Source organism: Solanum pennellii, chromosome 8, assembly GCF_001406875.1.
Source record: "Solanum pennellii chromosome 8, SPENNV200".
Lineage (NCBI taxonomy): Eukaryota > Viridiplantae > Streptophyta > Magnoliopsida > Solanales > Solanaceae > Solanum > Solanum pennellii.
In genome coordinates, this window is record NC_028644.1 from 9,231,585 (window position 1) to 9,258,362 (window position 26,778).

General features: G+C 35.1%; 1 pseudogene; it reads right to left on the bottom strand.

Annotated features, from left to right (window-relative positions):
* Window positions 1–10,968: 10,968 nt before the first annotated feature.
* LOC107027481 lies at window positions 10,969–24,617 on the bottom strand (annotated as a pseudogene).
* Between the last annotated feature and the right edge of the window lie 2,161 nt (window positions 24,618–26,778).

Sequence of the window (26,778 nt, forward strand, 5' to 3'; positions counted from 1 at the left end):
TGATATGAGGAAATATGAATGTGCATAGTGTCTTGATGTGTTTATATGAAAGGATTGCACATATAGTTATACCTATGGACTTGTGCATTGATATATGAACATTTGTGACATTTATGTGTTATGTGAAAGGTTTTCTCACATACAACTACACAGTCACATGTATGAATATATAGTCAATAGATGGGCCTTAAAAGGTGTGTTCATGTGTACCCTCAAACTAGATTGGTGCTTGAATATGCTATAAGAATAAAAGTAATCAATATCCTAATTCTATGTTTTACGAAATAAAGTAATAAAGGTTTTTCGATAAAGGGAACTTAGCTTAGCACCGAGTGAACTTGACAAAGAGAGGTATTGGCTTCCCTTGTAGGAAGATTCACCATTGGGTTTCTCATAGAGTGTTGACTTCCATTAGAGGATATTCGCCTATGGTTCCACATGAGGTGGTGGCTTCCCTTTGATGAAAGCTCACCCATGGTTTCTCATTAGATGAGGCTCCAATGCCAATGAGCATGTAGAGGGTTATGTATATCTCTTAGTTCCATAAACTATTCTTGCCAAATGGGATCTAGCAAGTGAATTCACTAGTATTCTAGAATGTGATAAAATTATACCTTGGCTAGGTATGACCATCTTCTTTTGGTGTATGTCTCTACAACACCAAATTCCAAGTTCAGCACCTATGGTCTTAGTTTTGGTGTAGGTATAGTTTCCCTAAAGTAAAATGGACAATGGAGGTAAAGGACTCTAACTCGGATGACCTTAGGGTAGTTAATAAGTATAGGTGGGGGCATGAGACTCCACCTATGCATTGCACAATAGGCTCTTTAAGGAAGTTCTAGGAAGGTGTTTTAATGCATGTGTCTATGTATATGTTCCTTATGCATGACTTTATAGTAAATGTCTGCTTTTTGTGATGAAGTACATGGTATGAGTCCTAATGGAACTATGTGATGGGGTCTTGTCCTAATATGCACTAGATGTATCTTAATGACTACGTGATGAAGGTTGTCGGCATAAATGAAGTTGTCCTCACTTGCTATGTTGAGTTATAAATTTTAAGGCTTGTGCTCTTATGATAGCTTTAGGTTATGGGGCTTCACATATACATTGCACTAGTAGACCTAGAGTAGGATTGTGAGTAAGGACTTATAGTGCATTGATGTGAAGTGAAGTTAGAATATGTTCAAGTTGAGGTAGTTAACTGTAATATGTCTACAATATTGTTTAAATGTGTCGTTGAGGTATTACACTTCTATGATGGTATATGTTGATTATTTAAGTTGTAGGTATGGTGATCATTCATCTCTTGATATCCTTCCATTTAGAGAGTTAATCTCAATGTTTTCAAAGAGAAATATGATCAAACCTCTCCTTCTTCAATCTAGCCATGGGTTCTTTCTAAAAATGTTTTCAAAGGACTAATTATGATGAATAGATGATAATGTATTAGTTTTAACGTGAAATTCAATACAATTCCATTATGAACCCATGTCCCTTCCCAAACTTGATGTAGCCCTTGCATGGGCATTGTGATCGTGGCTTGTTATTGATTGAATTGTGGTTTTATTATGTTGAATTGCTTATGTTTACTATCTATTATATATGTTGATGGTAAATTTTTGATGGGTGATCCATGTGGATGAATGTATAATGAATTGAACATGAATGGTCTATGCTTCCATGCGTTCACTGTAACATTGATCTTATAATATATAGAATTTGAATTCGATTATGATAGGATGCTTGTAGATAATTCCTTATATTGATGTTATTGATGAATTTTGGGTATTAACCCTTGGTGATCAAATCAAAGAATGTGGGTAAGGATTTATCTACATGTTGTAGCCTCTAGATTGATGATGCTATTTCTTTTTGTGGGATTCAATTATGTTAAAGTAATGGTTAGTTACTGCCTATGATGTAATGTGATTATGAAATATATGTTATGTATCCAATGTGTATCAATGCATTAATGTTTGAATAGGATTAACCTATTTAAATTTATTTTCCATGAATTCCTAATGTGAAGCATGCTTACAGTGATCTCGAGTTCATAAGAAATTGTAGTAGGATCTCTTTTAGCCTATGATTTCTTTAGATACTGACCTACATGTACATTATTTATGAATTTTGATTGATAATAAAGACTAGGCAAACTGGTTGATGATCTATGCCTATTTGTTTTCTATAATAAGAGTGATGTTTTGCACTAGTTGTATCATGATCTTGTAATGACTTGTACATAGTTTGTTTCACGATTAAAGTACATTTAGCTACTTCCTTATACATTTATTATTGATGAAAAGGGTGTATTGATCAATGTTGATCAAAAGGGTTGATGAATTTTTAAGATCTATTCTTTCTCTGTACTTTTCTATATAATTGTACTTGATGAAGCCTTGTATGGCATTGTGTGGTACGGTCCACTTATGATGGTGGTGTTTACTTTAATGCCATATATATATACATATATATAGATATATATTATTAACTATGATCTAGGTTGTGTTGCTAATGTCATGAGCATGTAAACGGTTATGTTAAGTTTATGTGTACTTGTTGCCTATGATGAGGTCCTATAATGCAATATGTGAAATATAGATAAAATAGGTGCATGAAGAATAGAGATTACTATAAGAATGTTGTATGTCTTGAATAAATAAGTTTATGCTACGCTAACCATTCTATGATGTTGTGTGATGTATCATTTACTAGGATGTCTTGATAGGTGTACTAGTATGAGCAAGGGTATGGAACCTTGTCTAAGCATTGTACATGTGTGCCTTGATAGTATAGTTCCTAGGTTATTCTTCCAAGTACATGCATAAGATTTTATGAACATGTTATGAATATGACTTACGTGCTATGATGTTAAGTATATGATATGAGGAAATATGAATGTGCATAGTGTCTTGGTGTGTTTATATCAAAGGATTGCACATATAGTTATACCTATGGACTTGTGTATCGATATATGAACATGTGTGACATTTATGTGCTATGTGAAAGGTTTTCTCAAATACAAGTACACAGACACATGTATGAAGATCTAGTAAATAGATGGACCTTAAAAGGTGTGTTCATGTGTACCCTCAAAGTAGATTGGTGCTTGAATATGCTATAAGAACAAAAGGAACCAATATCCTAAATCTATGTTTTATGAAATAAAGTAATAAAGGTTTTTTAATCAAGGGAACTTAGCTTAGCACCGAGTGAACTTGACAAAGAGAGGTATTGGCTTCCTTTGGAGGAAGATTCGCCATTGGGTTTCTCATAAAGTGTTGACTTCCATTAGAGGAATATTCTGCTATGGTTCCACATGAGGTGGTGGCTTCCCATTGATGAAAGTTCACCCATGGTTTCTCATTAGATGAGGCTCCAATGCTAATGAGCATGTAGAGGGTTATGTATATCTCTTATTTCCATAAACTATTCTTGCCAAATTGGATCTAGCAAGTGAATTCACTAGAATTCTAGCATGTGTTAAAATTCTACCTTGGCTAGGTAAGAACACCTTCTTTTGGTGTAAGTCTCTACAACACCAAATTCCAAGTTTAGAACCTATGGTCTTAGTTTTGGTTGAGGCTATTAATTCCCTAAAGTAAAATGGACAATGGAGGTAAAGTAAGGACTCTGACTCGGATGCCCTTAGGGTAGTTTCTTAGTATAGGTGGGGGTATGAGACTTCACCTATGCATTGCACAAGAGGCTCTTGAAGGAAGTTCTAGGAAGGTGTTTTAATGCATGTGTCTATGTATATGTTCCTTATGCATGACTTTGTAGTAAATGTCTGCTTTTTGTGATGAAGTGCATGGTATGAGTCCTAATGGATCTATGTGATGGGGTCTTGTCCTAATATGCACTTGATGGATCTTAATGACTACATAATGAAGGTTGTTGGCATAAATGAAGTTGTCCTCACTTGCTATGTTGAGTTATGAATTGGATGTTAAGGCTTGTGGTCTTATGATAGCTTTAGGTTATGGGGATTCACATATACATTGCACTAGTAGACCTAGAGTAGGATTGTGAGTAAGGGCTTATAGTGAATTGATGTGAAGTGATGTTAGAATATGTGCACGTTGAGGTAGTTTACTGTAATATGATTACCGTATTTTTTAACCGTGTCGTTGAGGTATTATACTTCTATGATGGTATATGTTGATTATGTAAGTTGTAGGTATGGTGATCCTTCATCTCTAGATATCCTTCCATTGAGAGAGTTAATCTCAATGTTTTCAAAGAGAAAATATGATCAAACCTCTCCTTCTTCAATCTAGCCATGGGTTCTTTCTAAAAACGTTTTCAAAGGATTAATTATGATAAATAGATGAAAATGTATTAGTTTTAACGTGAAATTCAATCGAATTGCATTATGAACCCATGTCCCTTCCCTAACTCGATTTAGCCCTTACATGGGCATTGTAATCGTGGCTTGTTATTGATTGAATTGTGGTTTTATTATGTTGAATTGCTTATGTCTACTATATATTATATATGTTTATGGTAAATTTTTGATGGGTGATCCATGTGGATGAATGTATAATGAATTGAACATGAATGGTCTATGCTTCCATGCGTTCATTGTAATATTGATCTTATAATGTATAAAATTTGAATTCGATTATGATGGGATGCTTGTAGCTAATTCCTTATATTGATGTTATTGATGAATTGTGGGTATAAACCCTTGGTGATAAAATCAAAGAATCTTGGTAAGGATTTATCTACATGTTCTAGCCTATAGATTGATGATGCTAGCTTGCTTATTGTGGGATTCAATTATGTTAAAGTAACGGTTAGTTACTGCCTATGATGTAATGTGATTATGAAATATATTTTATTGATCCAATGTGGATTAATGCATGATGGTTTGAATAGGATTAACCTATGTAAATTTATCTTCCATGAATTCCTAATGTGAAGCATAAATACAGTGATCTCGAGTTCATAGGAAATTGTAGTAGGATCTCTTTTAGCCTATGATTTCTTTAGATACTGACCTACATGCACATTATTGATGAATTATGATTGATAATAAAGACTGGGGAAACTGGTTGATGATCTATGCTTATCTGTTCTCTATCATAAGAGTGATGTTTTTCACTAGTTGTATCATTATCTTGTAATGACTTGTAAATAGTTTTTTTCATTATTAAAGTACATTTCGCTACTTCTGTACATTTATTATTGATGAAAAGGGTTGATGAATTTGTAATATCTATTCTTTCTCTCTACTTTCCTATATAATTGTACTTGATGAAGCCTTGTATGGCATTGTGTGGTACGGCCCACTTATGGTGGTGGTGTTTACTTTATTGCCATATATATATACATACATACATACATATATCTATATATATATATATATATATATATATATATATATATATATATATATATATATATATATATATTTCGCTATGATGAGGTCCTATAATGCAATATGTGAAGTATATCTAAAATAGGTGCATGAAGCATAGAGATTACTGTAATAATGTTGTATGTCTTGAATAAATAAGTTTATGCTATGCTAACCATTCTATGATGTTGTGTGATGTATCATTTACTAGGATGTCTTGATAGGTGTTCTAGTATGAGCAAGGGTATGGAACCTTGTCTAAGCATTGTACATGTGTGCCTTGATAGTATATTTCCTAGGTTGTTCTTCCAAGTACATGCATAAGATTGTATGAACATGTTATGAATATGACTTACATGCTACGATGTTAAGTATATGATACGAGGATATATGAATGTGCATATTGTCTTGGTGTGTTTATACGTAAGGATTGCACATATCGTTATACCTATGGACTTGTGCATTGATATATGAACAAGTGTGACATTTATGTGTTATGTGAATGGTTTGCTCACATACAAGTACACACACACATATATGAAGATCTAGTCAATAGATGGGCCTTAAAAGGTGTGTTCATGTGTACCCTCAAACTAGATTGGTGCTTGAATATGCTATAAGAATAAAAGGAATCAATATCCTAAATCTATGTTTTATGAAATAAAGTCTATGAAGATCGAATAAGGTATCAACGAGCAAATCGGTGTTTTACTACCAACCACAAGTTTCATGTTCGACGCAGTATTCATACAGGAAATTATGATCAAAGAGTTCTTTATCAACCACCATCTACTTCAGAGATCCCTACGGAAATCTTTTTGAAATACAAAAATTAAGTATCTTCTGCCGAATTAGTGAATTAGACAGGATTCCTTTGTCCAGAATAAGAAGTGGTGGGTCAATTTTCATAAATTTCAACGTAAATGTGAAATAATTATACAAATAAAGCGGGAGAGATAAAAAAAAGATGCAGGGTCGTTTGTCTGCTTGGCTAGTCAAGCATGGGCTAATTCATAATAAAGGTTTTCAATAAAGGGAACTTAGCTTAGCACCGAGTGAACTTGACAAAGAGGAGGTATTGGCTTCCCTTGGAGGAAGATTCACCATTGGGTTTCTCATAGAGTTTTGACTTCCATTAGAGGAGTATATTCGCCTATGGTTCCAGATGAGGTGGTGGCTTCCCTTTGATGAAAGTTCACCCATGGTTTCTCATGAGATGAGGCTCCAATGCCAATGAGCATGTAGAGGGTTATGTATATATCTTAGTTCCATAAACTATTCTTGCAAAATGGGATCTAGCAAGTGAATTCACTAGCATTCTAGAACGTGTTAAAATTCTACCTTGGCTAGGTAAGAACACCTTCTTTTGGTGTAAGTCTCTACGACACCAAATTCCATGTATAGCACCTATGGTCTTAGTTTTGGTTGAGGCTATAGTTTCCCTAATGTAAAATGGACAATGGAGGTAAAGTAAGGACTCTAACTAGTATGACCTTAGGGTAGCTTCTTAGTATAGGTGGGGGTATGAGACTTCACCTATGCATTGCAGAAGAGGCTCTTGAAGGATGTTCTAGGAAGGAGTTTTAATGTATGTATCTATGTATATGTTCCTTATGCATGACTTTGTAGTAAATGTCTGCTTATTGTGATGAAGTGCATGGTATGAGTCCTAATGGATCTATGTGATGGGGTCTTGTCCTAATATGCTCTTGATGGATCTTAATGACTACACGATGAAGGTTGTTGGCATAAATGAAGTTGTCCTCACTTGCTATGTTGAGTTATGAATTTGATGTTAAGGCTTGTGGTCTTATGATAGGTTTAGGTTATGGGGCTTCACATATACATTGCACTAGTAGACCTAGAGTAGGATTGTGAGTAAGGGCTTATAGTGCATTGATGTTAAATGAAGTTAGAATATGTGCAAGTTGAGGTTGTTTTGTATAATATGTTTATAGTATTGTTTATATGTGTTGTTGAGGTATTACACTGCTATGATGGTATGTGTTGATTATGTAAGTTGTAGGTATTTTGTGGCCTTAAAGTGATGTATTACACAAAGTATCACTACAGGGTTACTTGGGAGGTTAAAGAGTTACAGAAAAGATGTTCATTGTTAAAGAAGAATATGCTTACTGTAAATGGAAAATTGGTTACTATAATGTGACATCAAATATGGCTTAAATTCTATTTGTGATCTTATATGATATTTGACCTTTGAATATGTCTATATGAAGTATGTGAATGATATAAATGCTTTGACATAAAGGTTTTATGAAGATTTACTCAAAAACGCATGAAGTATGATTTCAAGAAAATGTCCCTTTTAAATGCATTTTTTACATGGTTTCCATACTTAGTGCATTCTTGTAATAACTCCATTCTTCTGTATTTTTTACATAAAGTGTAGGTTATGAATGCTTAAAATGATGTCTATGATTGAGGAGCTTGATATATGATTCCCAAGCTCAAGTAAAGGGGTCATTAGGTTCTAAGGATTCCCTACTAATGGTTTACTGTAAGTTTCTTTAATATTATACAATTATGCATTATGTTAAAGGGTCATGTCCCTAATGTAGTCTTATGATGTTTAGTCTAGGATGGGAAAAGAAACTAGAGTCTTTAACAATGTTTAATGATATTTTATATAAAAATGAAGTAATGTTCTAGCATATGATTTGCTAAGAAAGTTCCAAAATTTTCCGCTAAATTTACCTATGAAAATGCGATGAATGATAACCATGGATTGTATAAGACCTCCAAGCGGTCAACTACGCCATGGTAATTCTAAGGTGTGCTCTCCGGATGTGATCGTAGGTCAAGTACGCCATGTTACTTCTAGGGGGTGCTCCCTGGATGTGACAGGTTCTAAGATTGTCTCAAACTACGTCTATTAGAGTCTTGTTCATAAATGTAAAGCGCACCACACTTATGAATATGAGGCTATTGGATATTTAGGAAATGTTACTTCATAATTCTCTAAGTCATGCCCTAAAGTTAGGCTCTTATAGGTGCTTCTTTTAATGTGTGCCCTAGGGTTTTTCAGGGTATGTCTAATACAAGGGATAATGTTAAGAGTGTTAAGGAAGAGAATGGAGAGAAAGAGGCTCCTCTCCATGTTCCGACCTAAGATCCTCCTCAAGCTCAAAATGATCCTCTAGTTGAAAATGTCACACTTTTCGAAATTAGGATATCTATGCAATTGTTTGCTCACGCCTTGACGGCGCAACCCAATAGAGATATTGTGGCTCCGGCAAATCCTATAAGGGAAATGGCGACTTCTATAATAACGGAGTTTTTTAGGATGAATCCTTCGAAGTTAAGTGGCTCCGAAGTAGAAGAGCATCCATATGGGCTCATGGGGAGGTTTACAAAGTACTTTCTATCATGGGAGTTTCTTCGGTAGAGAAAGCAGAACTAGACTCTTACCAATTTAAAGATGTTTCTCAAATATGGTACGAGCAATGGAAGGATGCTAGCCTGGTAGAAGCAAGTTCTATAGAATGGAAAACTTTTAAGTCGGATTTTCTCTATAGGTTCTTTCCCTGAGAGTTGAGGGAAGCTAATATGGAAAAGCTCATCATTCTTAAGCAATGTAACATGAGTTTTAATGAATAGGGCCTTGAAATTTTCTCTTTTGTTTAAGGATGTTCCATCTTTGGTAGCAAATCCAAGGGACATGATGAGTAGGTTTATGACAAGGATGTCTAATATAGTAGAAGAAGAATTTTATGCGGCAATGCTCCATAATTATATGGACATATCACACTCATGGTACTTGACCAAGAAATAAAAGAGTCAAAACTTAAGAAGGAGAAAGCTAGGAGAAAAAAGAGGGCTAGGATGGGTAGTGATAACTCCTTTCATGATGGGTCGGTGGAAAAGGTAATTCTAGAAATCGAGAAATTTTTTACGGACATGGCTCTTCTAATACTCCGAAGTATAAGGATGAGAGGGTTTCTAACCTGAAGCCACTTGGAATTGCTAATGAGTCTTTATGGTCTTCTTGTGCTAGGTGTTGGAAGAGACTTAAAAGTGGTGTTTGGACACTAGAAAGGGTTGATTCAGTTGTAGTGAGAGTGGCTACAAGATGAATGATTGTCCAAAATCAAAAGATACAAGAAGAAAGGGTAAGAGAGTTTCCCCTACTGGTTCAAATGAGAGTGCTCAAAAGAAGAATAGGTTCTATGTCTCCAATCTAGGGATGATCAATATTGACCTCCTTATGTTGCTATCGATGTGTGGTTTATGCTTTATATAGATTTTGGTATTACTTGTCTTTTATGACATGATATATTTAATATGATAGACCTTGATGTTGTATTTAGTATGCATGAGCTCCATGCAACAATATATTTAAAAGCAACTTTATACAATCATGTCACCATTCGACATATTTCACGTAATTAGGATGTGTGTAAATATGTAATACTCCTTATGTCCCTAAATACATGTCATGTTTCACTTCTCGATAAATTCAATTTTATTGCAGGTTGGAACCTCATTATGGGATTATTACAATGCCATTACACAAAATGATTGATTTGCTAATCAAAAGAAAAACCATAGAGGTTAGATTTCAAAATTCTTTTTTTCCAATGTACAAATTTGCGGCTATCTACTTATTGAGTTATTTTATTTCCGAAGTTAGATTAGAGTTGTTAAGCAAATTACCCAATACATGTGACACAAAATCAAGAGGAGCTACTATTGACTCTCAATTTCATCATACTAGACTTCAGAAATAAGAATTAGTGGATGACAATAAATGTCAATGTGGTGAATAACGTAGTATGTCATTATTTAGTATTTCATCTCGAAAAGGATGTTAAATTTTTAAAAAATAACTCAACTTGAAATTTTTATTTTTTATGCTGGATGAAATAATTTATAACTACAAAAATGGCAAAGATTTAATTTGTTTTATGCGACAACTTTCAAAAGTATTTTGTGCCTAGTCTGACAGTGCCACGTAACACTTACCGATGAAGGTTTTTATGTAGACAATGAAAAAGGCATTTGGAGATTGATACTTTGACAGCCAGTAGTATTATCTCATAGACAAGCATGAATGACTTGCCAATCCCATGAAATCAATTCCCTTGATTATACTGCTGGGTTTAGTTAAACAAATGGAAACTGCAAAATGTCATATATATAAAGGTTTTAAAATAAAACATATGTTAGTTGCAGCAAGTTTCTAGTATAGATAATATATGAAGTTAGTCATCATTACTTATCATATAATAACCAGATTTATTGGGACTAGGATTTAACCTTAGTAGTACTTATGAACATTTTAGTATGTCTAAGTAGGAAAATATTTATACTATCTGGGATTTTAACGAGTTTCTCCGTCTCTAGCTTCAACTATGAAGTTGGAGCACAATATGTGTGAGCTTTACCAATCATATTAATTTACTATGTATTGTTCCAATTTTATTGGATGTCCCCCAAGGAATGCCTAGATTTTTGACCCGTTCAGTAAATGTACTCCTGAGTTAAACTAGGATATTACAAACAGATCATAGATAACAAAATCAACCGATGTTCTTACAATATATACAAGCTAGCTAGAACTTTGTGAGTACTCCCTACTACCACTAGGAGCCGTATTCCTCTATTTTAATACTTTTCATTCTTTAAGAACTTAAAAAAACCTAGTATCATAAGATTCAGTTTCTCTATTAATTGCACATTGGACATACAAAGTAAAAATTGTGGTACCTGAAGCTCTCCTTTGAGTTAAACTCGCCAGAACATGCACTGCATTTAATAACTGGCATCTCACCATTATATGGATACAGATAGAGTATTTATAAGAAAATTTATTGTTTTTATAAGGGTAAATGTCATGGCAGTACCAGCAAAGAAACTATGCAACCTGAATTTACAAGTAGACCAACGGTACATTGGGCTTCATGAAGACAAGCTCTGCATTTGAAATTTGCTTGATCATTATGGCTAGTGAATATAAGTGGGTGAAATAGGTGAAAATGGTGTTGTATCTATCGCGGAAGAGGGCAACAAGTCTCTTCTATGAAGTAATTGAAGAGTTGGAAAATGTAATCCGACAAAGCCTGGCTTGAACATATGCAAAAACTCATGATCGATGTTATCACAGCCCGAGCTATCCCCGAGACGTAGACATGGGACCTCGGACCATAAGTGATCCCAAGCTTACCATACTGGCATGATCATCAGCATATTAAAGATAATAAAATGGTGTGAAAGCTAAATCATAAATAAAATAATAAGATGGGAACACTCATATGCTATAACTGAGATATCTGAAATTGATGAGTTTAATAAAAAGAACATACTAACTCAATACTAAGCTGAAACTGACTAAGTCTGAAAATAGTGACTAACTAACTAGAAATGCTGAGACAAGCCTCAGCTAAGTCTAGCAAAAACTGAAACTAAAGGACATAAATACAGAAAATAAACTCATGACTATTGTCCTCGGAGAATGAGGACTCACCACTAATTCTACTAAACTAGAGATCGGGAATCGATCTAAGCGTCATCTGGATGCTGAGAGCTTGAACTTACATCATGAGAAGATGTAGCACAGGTATGCATCAATACTTGAAAGGCATCGAGCATGTAGATAGAGTAAAGTTTAAATCATACATAACCAAACAAACACAAAATCAAATATGATATTCTAAACATGATCTACTAAACGATGAGCTAAATGGATGCAATGACCAAATTTATAACATGATGAGACTGAATATTAACTAAACTATAAATATGGTCAATGCAATAGAGTTTGACTGAACTGTCGGAGCTACTAATAACCGATAATAAAACACATGAGCTAAATGTAGAGTCCGATGTATACGCCCCATCGAGAGGACCCAATATACCCTGACAGAGGTATAAAGGCATGTTGGCATAATCACTAAACTGATGCCCACAGAGGAGACTTACAACCTACTTGGCTAGTAGATGGGACTATTTGAAATCCTATTCCATCTCGGTATTATGCTACTCCCAATGAATTAAATTATTAACACATTATAATTGAATTTTTTTTAAATACTGAATAGCTCAAAACTGAACATGCAAACTGAGAATGCAACGATTAATCTGATAATAATGCACTAATAATTTAGGCATGTATAACTAGATAACTGAAATATCTTACATAGTATGTATAATTCAAGAACTAAAGAAATAAATAGCTAGTGTTCTAAAATCATCCAATAAACTCAATATTTACATTGTAATCTGATTCGGAACATAGAACTAACTAATTCATGGTAATCTGCTGAAGTTCTAGAAACTCTAAGTCTAATCATGATAAGGAAATCAAGAATCTGACTGATATCTAAGGACCCGATGGGTGAAAGGAACCCACTAGTGAAATTCTACATACCTGATGATGAAATCCACGGAGAAATCTTTAGATTTTGGGACTGAATATGATGGAACCTTCTATTTGTGTTATTGAACTAAGGTTCCTGATATTTTTCTCCTCTCTTTTTTCTGATTTTCTATATTTTGATTATGATTTTGACTTAGGTATGTTTTATATATGTTTCAAGGCTTAAAATGACTAAAATCTCATTATTTATGGTTTAAAAAATATATATTAGGGGTTAAACAAACTAGGAAAGGACCAAAAGACCCCTGAAATAATTGTTGTCTGAGTAATCAATGACCTGGACTGACGGACCGTTCTTTGAGTCTTCTTGATAGACCTTCACTAAAATGGGCAAACACTTTATTCGGAACTCGGATTTTAACAAACTCGGTGTCCTTGGAAATATAATTCAATTATGTATCATATGATAGGTCATAGGACACCTAATTCATTTTTTGGTATGAGTTATGACCATTTAAAGTTGACAAAATCATCAATTTTCCCCCTAACTAAGTGTTAACTTCACCTACGGTTCGTAGGTCCATATACAGACCGTACTGGTCAATCGTGGTTCATGTCAGAGGCTAGGTAATGAGGTCTTGATCCACGGAAATAGACCACGGACCGTGGTCTAACTTACGTACCGTAGTTTTGTCTGTGGGTCGAGACTTAGCAAATTTTCTGAGCTGGGTTTTGGGAAGGGTTGCAGATGTCAACTACGGACCTACAGAACAGGTCGTAGATCAAACTATGGTCCGTAGATGGTGAAAGTATATTACACCTGCAATTTTTCTGAAAATCTGATTTCTGATTTGTTTTGGATATGGGGTGTTACATTATCTCCCACATGGAAACATCGTAGTGGAATGAAGGCTAAACTAGCTAAAATAGAGGGTGAGTGTTGCAATCCCTACTACTAAACACTTAGAACTAAGGCTGAATTCACGCATGAATGACTGAAAAATTGAAGAGGAACTATTACCTCAAGGTGGAGGGTACGGACTGACTCCTCCACATAACCTTGACAAAAGCATCTTCTTTGTTTCTCAACTTTTTAACCTGATGGTCAAGAATCACAACTAGTACATCCTCATAAGAAATACTATCTTTCAGCGCCACACTCACTAATGGAACTACATAGGCTGGATCGCCCACACACTTCTTCAAGAGCGAGATGTGGAAGACTGGATGCACTACTGTTCGTTCTACTAGAAACTCTAATGTCATATGCCACTTTGATAACCCTTTTTAAGATATTGTAAGGGCCTACATATCTAGAATGAGCTTCCCTTTCTTTCCGAATCTCAACACCCTTTTCATAGGTGATACTTTCAAGAAAACTCAATCATCAACTTGGAACTCTAGTTCCGTTCTCCTTACATCTGCATAAGAGTTTTAACGACTCTAGGTTGTCTTAAGTCTATCTCTAATGAGTTGCACTTTCTCCATAGCATAAAGGACTGAATTTGGCCTTATTAAAGCTGCTTCACCTATTCAAACCAACCAGCAGGAGATCTAAATCTACGCCCATATAGTGCCTTATAAGGGGCCATCTGAATGCTGGAATGGTAGCTATTATTGTACGCAAACTCAATAAGAGGAAGGAAATCATCCCAACTACCCTTGAAATCAATCACACAATCTCTCAACATATCTTCTAGGGTCTGAATGGTACGCTCTTCCTGTCCATATGTCTGCGGATGAAATATTGTGCTAAGGTTAACCCGAGTACCAAGACCGTTCTGAAATACCTTCCTAAAATGAGAGGTAAACTAAGGACCTCTATCTGAGATGATAGAAAAAGGAACCCCATACAACCTCACGATTTCATTAATGTATATCTTGGCATATTCCTTCGCTAAATCTGTAGTCTTGACTGCCAAAAAGAGAGAAGACTTAGTCATCGTGCCAACTATCACACAAATGGAGTCATGTTGTCGCGTGTTTGAGCCAACCGTGTGATGAAATTCATATTGATCACATCCCACTTCCTAGTAGTAATGTTGATCTCTTGAGTCATACCCCCTGTTTCTGATGTTCTACCTTTACTTGCTGGCAATCGGTCACTTACTCACAAAATCTGCTATATCCCTATTCAAGTCATTCCACCAATAGACTTCCTGTAGATCGCGGTATATCTTAGTGGCACCTGGATGAATAGAATATCTGGAGTTTGGGATTCTACAAGAATATGCTATCTCAGCTGACCCACATCAGAAACACACATCTACCCTGGTAGCGAAGTACACCATCTACCCCTTGGGAGAAAACCTCCACTCTCTAACTATGGACTGCACCCTTAAGTTCAAGCAAGAATGGTCACTGTATCACTTTTTCTTAACCTCCACTACCAAAGAAGATTCTTCTCCATTCTGAAGTGTTACACCATTGTCTGATATGCTAATAAGAGAAATTCCTAAACGAGCAAGCCTGTGAACATCATTCACTAGTTCTTTCCTTTCTTCCTCAACATGCGCTACACTACCCATAGAAAATCTTCTAAGAGCATATGCCACTACATTCACCTTACCAAGATGGTAATGCACACTCATATCATAATCTTTAAGGAACTCAGGCATCTCCTATGGAAAAGATTCAACTCTTTCTAGGTGAACACATATTAAAGCCTCGTATGGTCAGTGAACACATCTATATGAACACCATACATGTAGTTCTCTAGATCTTGAGTGCAAATGCTTTGCTGCAAGATCGAGTTTATGAGTTGAATAGTTCTTACCATGCACCTTAAGCTGTCTAGAAGCATATGCTATAACTTTATCTCGCTGCATCAACAAAACCTATGTTAATTTTGGATGCATTACAATCGATCACATAACCATCTGAACCCTCTGGTAGAGTCAAGACAGGAGTTGTAGTCAATCTAGTTTACAATTTTGTAAAGCTTATCTCACAATCATTTGACTATTAAAATATGACCATCTTCTGAGTCAACCTAGTCAATAGTGAGTCTATGGATGAAATACCTTCGACAAACCTTCTGTAATAACACGCTAAACCTAAGAAACTTCTGGTATCTGTAGTAGAGGTAAGTCTGGGCCATCATTTCACTGCCTTTATGTTTTGTGAATCTACTTGAATCCGCTCGCTAGATACAATGTGATCAAGGAAAGCAATAGATTGCAACCAGAACTCACATTTTCTAAACTTAGCGAATAACTGGCAATCTTTGAGAGTTTGCAAAACAAATCTCAAATGACTCGCATGTTCTTTCTTATTCCTAGAGTAAATGAGGACATCATCAATAAAGATGATAACAAACAAGTCCAAGTATTGTTTGAACGCTCTCTTCATCAAATCCATAAAAGGTGTAGGATCATTTGTTAGTCCAAACGACATAACTAAAAATTCATAATGACCATATCAAAATCTAAAGGCTCTTTTGAAATGCCACTATCTCTGACTCTGAGCTGATGATAACCCGATCTGAGGTCTACCTTTGAGAAATTGCTAGCACCATGAAGTTGGTCAAACAAGTCATCAATCCTGGGAATGGGATACTTATTCTTGATTGTGACCTTGTTCAACTGTCTGTAGTCAATGTACATTCTGAGAGAACCATCTTTCTTCTATACAAACAACACTGGTGCACCCCATGGAGAAATACTAGGTCTGATGAAACCTTTATCTAGAAGGTCTCTAAACTGATATTTCAATTCCTTGAGCTCTATTGGAGCCATTCTGTAAGGAGGAATAGAAATAGGCTGGATATCTGGAAGGACATCAATTCCAAAGTTGATTTCCGTATCGGGAGGAACTCCGGGAAAATCTTATAGAGACACTTCTAGAAATTTATTGACTACTTGAACTGAGTCAAGAGTTGCGGTTTCAGAGCTAGAATCCTTAACCCAAACTAAATGGTTGATATAACCCTTCAAGATAATCTTTCTATCCTTAAGGTGATAAATGAATCGACCCATAAGCGCGAAGCTACTATCCTTTAATTCTAAGATTGGTTGATTTAGAAACTAAAGAAGCACAATCCTAGTTCTTCAATAGACTGAGGCATAAAATGATTGTGGTCAATCCATGCCTAGAATGACATCAAAGTCTACCATTTCTAACTCTACATGATCTGCTGAGGTGACTTTCTGAGAGACTCTGACAGGGCATTTTCTGTATGTCTGTCTAGCTATAACAGGGTTTTTGACTAGAGTAGAGACTGAGGAGGACTCTGACAGAGCTTCTTAACTAACATTCAATTTTACTGCAAAAATAAGATTTACAGAGGTAAGAGTAGCCCCTAGATCATTCCATTGTGTGTACCATATGTGAATCACATCCTTAAGTTAGTATAATGTCAACTCAACCCTACCACTACCAGTCCCTTGTATCACTCTAAAGATTTTCTTAAACTCATAAATGAAGTTTTGTGGGTCCTTACAAGCTTATGACCTAAAAACTCGGTTGAATTCATCTTATCAAAATCTCAAACTCTAGCTTCCACCGATCCATCATTTCAATTAGTAGGAACTGGAACCTCCTGCTTGTTCTGGTTGGTAATACTTCAAGCCAAAAGCATAATCACATTCCAAAACTCTGCATTAAAAACCTCATGTTCATGGACTAGAAGAACTATGTTAGCATTTCATGCGCTAACATTCCACGCGTAATCTTTACGCGGAGGCATGATCTTAAATGCATATCGGTGGATTTGAGAGGAGATCATACCTTATGCATGATAAGAATATCAAGAAAATGAAGTTTTCCAAAAAAATTTGTAGCCTCCCTCTCATTAGATGTGGTTCACTTCATACCCATGAAAAGGACTCTACTTAGTAAGACTTTTCAGACGTCCGAAGACTCTTAACCCAAGTGCTCTCATACCAAGTTATACCCCTGAAATGCGGACACGGGACCTAGACCACAAGTGATCCCAAGATAATCCTTATTGCATGATCATGAGCATACTAAAGATAATAAACTGGTGGGAATTTAAATCATAAATAATATCAAAAGATGGGGGATACCCATATGCTATAACTGAGATATTTGAAACTGATGAGTTTAATACAAAGAACATATTAACTCGATACTAAGTTGAAACTAACTATGTCTTAAAATAGCCTCCAACTAACTACAAATGTTGGGACAAGCCCCAGCTAAGACTAGCAAAAACTGAAACTAAAGGACTAAAATACTAAGAATAAACCCATGACTATTGTACTCGGAGAATAAGGACTCACCACTGATTCTGCTGAACTGGAGATAGAGAATTGATCTAAGCGTGATCTGGATGTTGAGAACCTGAACCTACATCATGAAAAAATGTAGTGCACGTATGCGTCAGTACTTGATAGACACTGTGCATATGGGATACAGTAAACCTAAAATAATACATAATTGAACAAGCACAGAAGCAAGTAAAATATTATGAACATTATCTACTGAAGGCTGAGATAACTTGATGCAATGACCAAATTTATAAGATGCTGAGACTCAATATTAACTGAATTGTAAATATGGTCAATGGAATAGAGTTTGACTGAACTATGGAAGATACTAATAACCAATAATAAAACCACATGAGCTAAATGTGGAGTCCAATTTATACGTCCTACCAAGAGGAACCAATACACCCTGTCAGAGGCATAAAGGAATATTGGCATGATCACTAAGCTGATGCCCACATAGGGGACTTACAGCCTACTTGGCTAGTAGTTCTGGGACTATTTGGGTACGTTCAACCCCTGAAATAATTGTTGTCGGAGCAATTGACGACCTGGACTGATGGGTCGTCCATCAATCGACGGTTCGTCGTTTGTGTCCATGGAATGAGTCTGCTGAACAGACCTTTACTAAAATGGGCATAATTTTTTTCTCAGATGTCCGATTTTAACAAACTCGATGGCATTGGAAAGATAATTCAATTATATATCATATTATAGGTTATAGGATACCTATTTTAATTTTTTCTAAGACTTATGACCATTTGAAGTTGACCCAATCAGCAATTTTCCCGTAACTAACTGCTAACTTCACCTATGGTCTGTAGGTTCATCTACAGACCGTACTGGTCAATCGTGGTTCATGTTAGAGTCTGGGTAATAGGTTATTGAACCACGAACACATACCATAGACCGTGGTTTGACTTACAAACCGTAGGCCTATCCGTGGGTCGAGACTTAGCAAATTTTATGGGCTAGATTTAGGAAGGGTTGAAGATGTCAACTACAGACCTACAGTACAGGTCGTATATCATAATATGGTGTATAGATGGTGAGCGTAGATTGCACATGCAATTTTTCTGTAAAGCTAATTTCTGGCATGTTTTGGATACGGACTGTTATAGATGCCTCGTTCCGTTGTTTGATTGTTTTCAATGGATGGCAGTTTCTGAAATGTGTAAATTCTCATAGTTGTCCTTGTTTATGTTGTTGGCCAAGACATGTTTTTTGGAGGAGAAAGGATTTCTATACTTGAAATAATAAATTTTGATCCCCTATAACTCCAAGCTCTTCTTCAGCAGCATACTAGAAATGACAGATGCAATCAAATTCACGATTAGAGAAAACCCATGTGGATTTCCTATTCATAACTTGGTAAAAAATACAACATAACAAGGGTACCCCTTCACTTTTATCGAAAAGAAAGTGAAGAGATCAAGTGGGTGTTCTACCTTTTGGACCAATTTTGTCGTCATAGAAGCACATTCAAGATGAAGATCAAGTTTACACAAATCACAATGATAGTAAAATGAAAACGATATGTTGTGAGGACAAGAGTTGGCATAACCAGATATATGCCACACAACAAAATTCAGTTTCCACTTTCAAATTCCAAAGAGCGATTAAATAAATGGGAAGAAGGGTGAGTGAGTGCAAAGGATAAAAATAATGTCGGATTCTTTTACGAATATTAGAGCATAACTTATGGAGAAAGTAATGGCAATAATCACAATTATAAGCTAGCCCAGAAATTATAATAGTACACATGTTGCATCTTATATGTTTTGTTCCTTTATGGGGAATCTTAGCAGAGTATGTCTGTGGTTGAAATGCACCAGATCACCATCACGAAGACGAGGAGGCGCTTTTGACACACAACTTTCCTCTTCCTTGGCAATAAAATTATTGTTCTTAACTATTTCTCTCTCTTTTTTGGGACTCAGACATGTTTTGAGGATGATGAATCAGTAATTGAAGAAGTATTTTGAGCACATAATAAAATAGAACAATAGTTGGTAGACATATAGAAACGCCTCGGAAATAAATGAATTCCAAGTTTTTATCATCTAAGTGCAAAAGCATAGCATCTTCTTGTTGTCCGGCACCACCACTAATAACCTCTATCATCATAATCATCACTATCAAACCTATGATGGTCTATTGTGCTATAATCCTCGAGTAAGTGGATCTTTTATCCGTGCTGGTCGCCTGCTATCTGAAACCTACGCATCACCACTCTTAAGTGTTGGAAAAATGATTTTAGATCTTAAAAGAAAGTATTTATACTTGTGTCTTAGGCTCATTTCATTATACCTCGTTGTTGAATATTAATTTATTCTAACATATTTCTAATGACTATTAAATGTCCTTAATCGTCTTATTTGACATAATTGTAACATACATTAAATATGATTCATTTCGTTACTACAATTCTAAGTGAAATTGTAACTGCCACTTTATTGCCTTTGATTCCTTACATTGAAGGCAGATTTTCTCATCCAATTCACACCTTCTATATGTTCTTTACTTCTTTTGCTCGTTTTTGGTACTAGAAGAAGGACAGGAAAAATCTTACAAGAAAATCTCTTCTTCTCCATTTCTTGAGTGTCGGGTTTTCTTATTATGTAAATCTGTGTCAGTTTTTGTGCTCCTAGTTTTATATACAAGAGCTTGTTGAATCTTGAGGATATACCTATATGTGAAACAACCTTAAGGACAACGTGTTTTTACATCCTTAAGCTATGAGAATTTCCTATAATATGTGTGATGAAGCACTTTCTGTAAGATTTCCAACACTAACGACTAAAAGAAGATGGAGGATCTATTTCCTCATGCATCCTTAAAGGAACTGCACAATATGGTGGAGCTAAAATTTGTAGTTGTCTTAGTTTTTCTTGTTTAATTACATCTGATTTATTATTACATTATTTACTTTGATTCATTTTATCATTATTTATGTCAATTCTATCCATGTGTCTTTCAAATCACGTTATTTGTGCTTTTCTTGTTCTCTTATCACCAACTTTCATCTCATCCTTGTGGAAATTCTGAATTTGAAAGTCCCACATTGGAACCTAAGAACTCTGATTAAGGATGAAAGAGTAATTAATTATCACTCCATCACAATCCTTATTAGTAAGATGACATAGTATTACATTGCTTTACTTTGTTCTTATTTTCATAAGGATATTAAGATATTTTTAAAATAACTTGTTTTAATTTAAATTATTTAAAAGACAAGTTCATGTAAAGAATTAAAGAGAATAAGCTAGATAATTAAGTTGTTCTAAAAATATTTTTATGTCCAAACAAATATATCTTGCTACCTGAATTAAACTTATGGCCATTCCAATTCTAGATTTTTGCTCAAAATGTGTTACGTACGAAAACACCTATTTTCTCAAACAATCAGTAAAGTAGAATTTCCCTCAAATAAAACTTGTTATAGTCCTCCACAAATAACACACCTTGAAGGTAATAAAATGAGTCGATTTCATCATCCGATTTACTATAACCCAAATCGAGTCACGTTGACATCGGGTGCGTGGTAAATCAACAATGAAATAAATATTCAAATTTTCCCATTTTCAAGTAGGAATAATAATATATTGGGTCAAAACTCCCGACTTTTTATGCTCAACATTCACTTTTTGACAATTTGGATACTTAACCACAAGTTCCTAAATATTCTTCTTCATTCCATTCCACCAAAATATTTCCCGTAAATCACGGTACATCTTGGTTATCCCAAGAGAAAGGAATATCGATAACTATCGGTTTATGATATGATCTGCTATCTAAATTCATCAACATTGGGAACAGACAAACGACCTTGATATCGAAGCACACCATCTCCCCTTTGAGAGAAAGCCTTTACGAACTTTTTAAGCATTGCTTATTTATATTCAACCAAAGTCACATCAAGACTTTTCTTAGCTTTCACATGTTCCACAAAAGATGATTATTAACCATTGTGAACTGTGACACCACCTTTGGCATATTAGAGTATCTGAATCCAACTGGGTCAATCTATGCACATCGATCTCGACCCAACTCCTGTTTATCATCCTTTATATGAGCAACACTACCCATAGATAAACGACTAAGAGAATCAGCCACCACATTTGCCTTACTGGGTGATAGAGAACACTCATATCGTAATTCTTTACTAAATCAAACCACCTCTTTTGGCGAATATTTAGATCCTTCGAATTAAACAAGTATTGCAAATTCTTGTGGTTAGTAATGACATCGACATCAAAACCATACAAATAATGTCTCCAAATCTTAAGGGATAACACAACTACCACCAGTTCAAGATCATGGGTAGGATAATTCTTCTCATAAATCTTAAGTTTCCTTAAGGCAGAGGCAATAACCTTACCATTTTGCATAAGGACACATCCTAACCCAATTCTTAGTCATCACAATAAATCACATTACCATTAGTCCCTTCCAGTAAAGTCAACACCAGAGTTGAAGTAAGTGTATCGTTCAAGTCCTGAAAACTCTTTTCACATGGTTTCGACCATAACAATACAACTTTCATTTGATTCAGTGTTGTCAATTGAGAGGAAATAAAAGAAAATCCCTCAAAAGAACACTTTATAGAAACCGGCTAAACCCAAGAAACTTCTTATATTCGAAGGGGATAAAGTTCTAGAACAACTATTGGTCGCATCAGTCATCATAGGATCTTTCTCAATACCCATTTCAGAAATAATATGACCAAGAAAAGCCAAGACCCTTGACCAAACTAACATTTACTACACTTTTCAAAGAGTTGTCTTCCTAAAGGACTTGCAACACAATCCTCAAATGAATGGTATGTTAGTCTTCATTCCTCAAATAGATCATTTTATAATCAATCAACACAACTAATAGCATATCAAGATAGTAGAACTCATAGATAACCTTGAATTGAGAAATCATACCCTTCCAATGTAGCTTGATCTAGCATGAGAGGATGATTGCATGATTGCTTGACTTGGTGATTTCATACAACTTCATGATAGCTTGAATTGACCAACATTATCCTTCCTTGAATAGCATGGACTTGCATGAGAGTGTGTTTTCCATGGTAGCTTGTCAAGCATAGTAGGGTGTTTTTCCACGATAGACTTGAATTAGTGTATACTCATTGTTGAATATTTTGTTTAGGTGTGGAGACAACGGGCACACTATTGATTTCTCACAACTTTAATTTTATTATATCAAAGTAAGTATCCGCTTCGGTCTTACAATTTTGATCACACTTGTTTATTTCTTCAACAACACTCCTTACTTGGCACTCACACTTGTTTTCTCTCTTCTTTTCTTACTTACTTGGTTATTCTTCTTTCATGGTTGCATACAACTCAAATGGACCACCTCTATTTATAGGAGGTGATGGAACAATCTAGCTAAGTATATTTTTCTACTCTATTCTAGAAAATTCCTCCAACTTCTTAATTCTATAACTACCATATCTAGAACATTTCTTGACTATTATCTCTAGAATACTCTTTCTAGAGATCTTCCTTCAATTATCCATAACTCAAGAGTATTCAAGATTTTTCTCGACTTGTCTTAAGTACATAATTAAGTTGGTGATGAATTCTTAACACTCCCCCTTAATTTTTCCTTTGCGTGCGTTGTGAGCGATTCTTGATCTGGAAGCATCACTGCGTCCATGCTCTCTGAGAATCTACTCCTTCATCAGAATATTCCGATCCCTACTCTTTTAAGCTTCTTCAAAGGTGTAGCATCCTTATTGTAAACCATCTATGCTAATGTTGCATTTTTACACTTGGCATTTAAGCACTTAAATTGTGTCTTCTTTCTTATTTGAGGTTCTAGAGCTTCTTGTAATTTTTCTTGCAACAGTTCTGGAGTTTTATGTACTCTTGTTTTCCATGAATTATTAGTTTCTCCTTTTGAAAATATCTCCTTTGTATGTGAATTATAGTTTTCACATATCTCGTGTTCCTGTTCAACCTCGCTTCTTTATCTTTCTTCTTCAAGTTTATATTTTAGCTCCTGCTCTAATTTCCTTGAATCTGGCAAGGAGATTTCGTAGTACCACCATGTTCGTTCTTCGTTAAGTACAATATAAGTTGTCTCGGTTTGCATGACGTATATTGATTCTACCATTTTGTCCTTCATTATTGGTGTTCTTGTAACTTTTAGGTTTAGATATACTTTTATGTTATTTGACCCAAACAAGACATAGTTACCAGAATCTGTTAGTCGTGATACAGATAGTAATTTCTTTTTCGTACCTGGAACATGGTAGACATTTTGAAGTTCCACTTGTCTTGAGTTGTGATAAGGCACAAACACCATCTTGGAAAAATGAGTTATTGACATATTTGAATTATTTACAGTCACCACAAACGATCGCCTTTATTTTTTACTCATGTTATAAGATTTTTCTCATCACCACTCATGTGATTGGAACATCTTGAATCAACGATCCAATTATGTTCATAACCGACCAATTTCTCACTCACAGTTGCAAGTGCAATCTTCTCTTCTTTGTTAGAGTGACAGGTGACAAGCTCCTCTGGTTGATTAGTTTCTTCAACTGCACAAGAGGTCTCAAAATCCCAAACTTCTTCGTCATCTTTCTTATTTTGAGTAGAATTTGCTACATTACCTTCATCTTTCTTCTACCAGCAGTCTCTCGCATAATGTCCTTTCTTTCCACCATTGTAGAACTTCTGTTTTTCCGGTTGTTGAAGCCTTTCATCTACTTCTTTTTTTTTGTTGAGTTCTTTGATGTTGGATCTCTTTGTGTCCACCTAGCCGTGAGCTTCTATCACTTCTCTTTTTTGATAGGCTTCCATTTTGCTGAAGAGTGTCTTATCTTCATATTTTATAGTAATACTTGATAATGGCTTCTCCAAATCTTCTTCATTTGCCAACAGATTTTCCAACTCAGATAAAGTTTGTTGTGTGGCCCATCCCCGTGTGGCTGTAATTATGCCTTTTCACCCCGTCCTTAGACCATGAATAATAATTCTCCTCATTCTTGTCTCTATGATAGCATTTTCTATATCTAATTTTATATTTCATTAGATAAAGATTTCACCTTTGAGAAATATTGATTGATTGTAATATTCCGTTGAGATATCGACAAAAGCTCATTTTCAAGCCTTTGTAATCTCACATCATTCTTCTATGTAAAAATAGTTTCCAATGTGTCCCAAGCTTCTTTGGGTGTTTTAGTTTTCTTAATATGTCGTAGGAACTCATCCTCATTTGTTACCGAGATAACCAAACATGGTATTTCTACCTTTGACCGTCCACCTTTTGTTGCTTCAGCATCTGTTGGTGGTATTGTGTCTGATTCACCAATGATATCCTATAATTCCTAGCCGAGAAAGTAATTTTTCATTCTCGTGCTCCATGATCCTTAGTTGCTTGCTCTGAGCTTTTGAACACTATTGGCAGTGCTTGCTAAGTCTGTCATTGATAAGTGTCTCACAACATTTAGCCTCCGACAATAGCTTGTAGGGTCTTCATTAAGTTCCTGCATCACTCTTATCCACCACTCTCTGATACCATTGGTTGAATATTTTTTTGGTGTGGAGACAATGGGAACACTAATGATTTCTCACAACTTGAATTTTATTATATCAAAGTAAGGACCCGTTTCGGTCTTACAATCTTGATCAACTTGTTGCTTGCTTCAACAACACTCCTTACGTGAGCACTCGCACTTGTTTGCTCTTTTGGTTTCTTACTTACTCGGTTAGTTTGTTTCTTTCTTGGTTTGTTTCTTGTTTCCTGCTTGATTGGATACAACTCAAATGGACCACCTCTATTCATAGGAGGATGGAAAAATATAACTAAGTATATTTTTCTACTCTATTCTAGAACATTCCTTCAACTACTTAATTCTAGAACTACCCTATCTAGAACATTTCTAGACTATTATCTTTAGAATACTCTTTCTAGAGATCTTCCTTCAATTCTCCATAACTCTGGAATATTCTCGATTTTTATTGAATTGTCTTAAGTACATAAATAAGTTGGTGATGAACTTTTAACACTCAATAGATTATGGGACACGAGTAATCATCTCTAATCCACTCGTTGCTAGGTACAAGTCCCACAAAATTAATGCATTATACATAAGATTAACTCTACTATTATCATGACTTTGATAACTTTTTCATACGGACGATAGTCTAAGCATGTCAATCATGATCACCTTTCACAAAAGAATACTTCAAATGAGAGCAACTTAATTCTTTAAGATATCACAATCACGATCTCATAAATATGTGAAAAAACGTGTGACAATTTCATTCATGAGTATCTTAAAGCAATCTAGATTATAATTCATCAAGTTTATATACATGCATAAATCTATAATTATAGTTATTAAAAATTTCTTTCATCAACTCTTTATTTCTTAATCAATTTTACATACAAGAAAGGGATCATGAAGAACATCTTTGAAAACACATTATATTCACAAATTTCTCAATTCAGTGTTTTGTGCATAATCGAACACATAATTTGTGATCACAATATAATCACATAATGTGGTTTCACATAAATTTCTTCAAAATCAACCGATACCACTCAATTCATTCCATAAACAATTGAACCCGTTCATAAACATGTAAAACCCTAGAATTTAGATTGAATTCATAAAGAAGTTTTCTTGAGAAATCTTTGGGAATTAATAGATGAAAGAGATCCATTGTTGAACTTCTCACATACCTTTTTAGCAAAACCGTAGAAATTTGAGGAAGAGGACCCTCAAAACTTAAAGAACCCTACAAATTCCTTGGGTGACTTGAAGAGAAATTTTGGGAGAAACCCTTGAGAGAATTATGAAAGATATTGGGAATTGACAG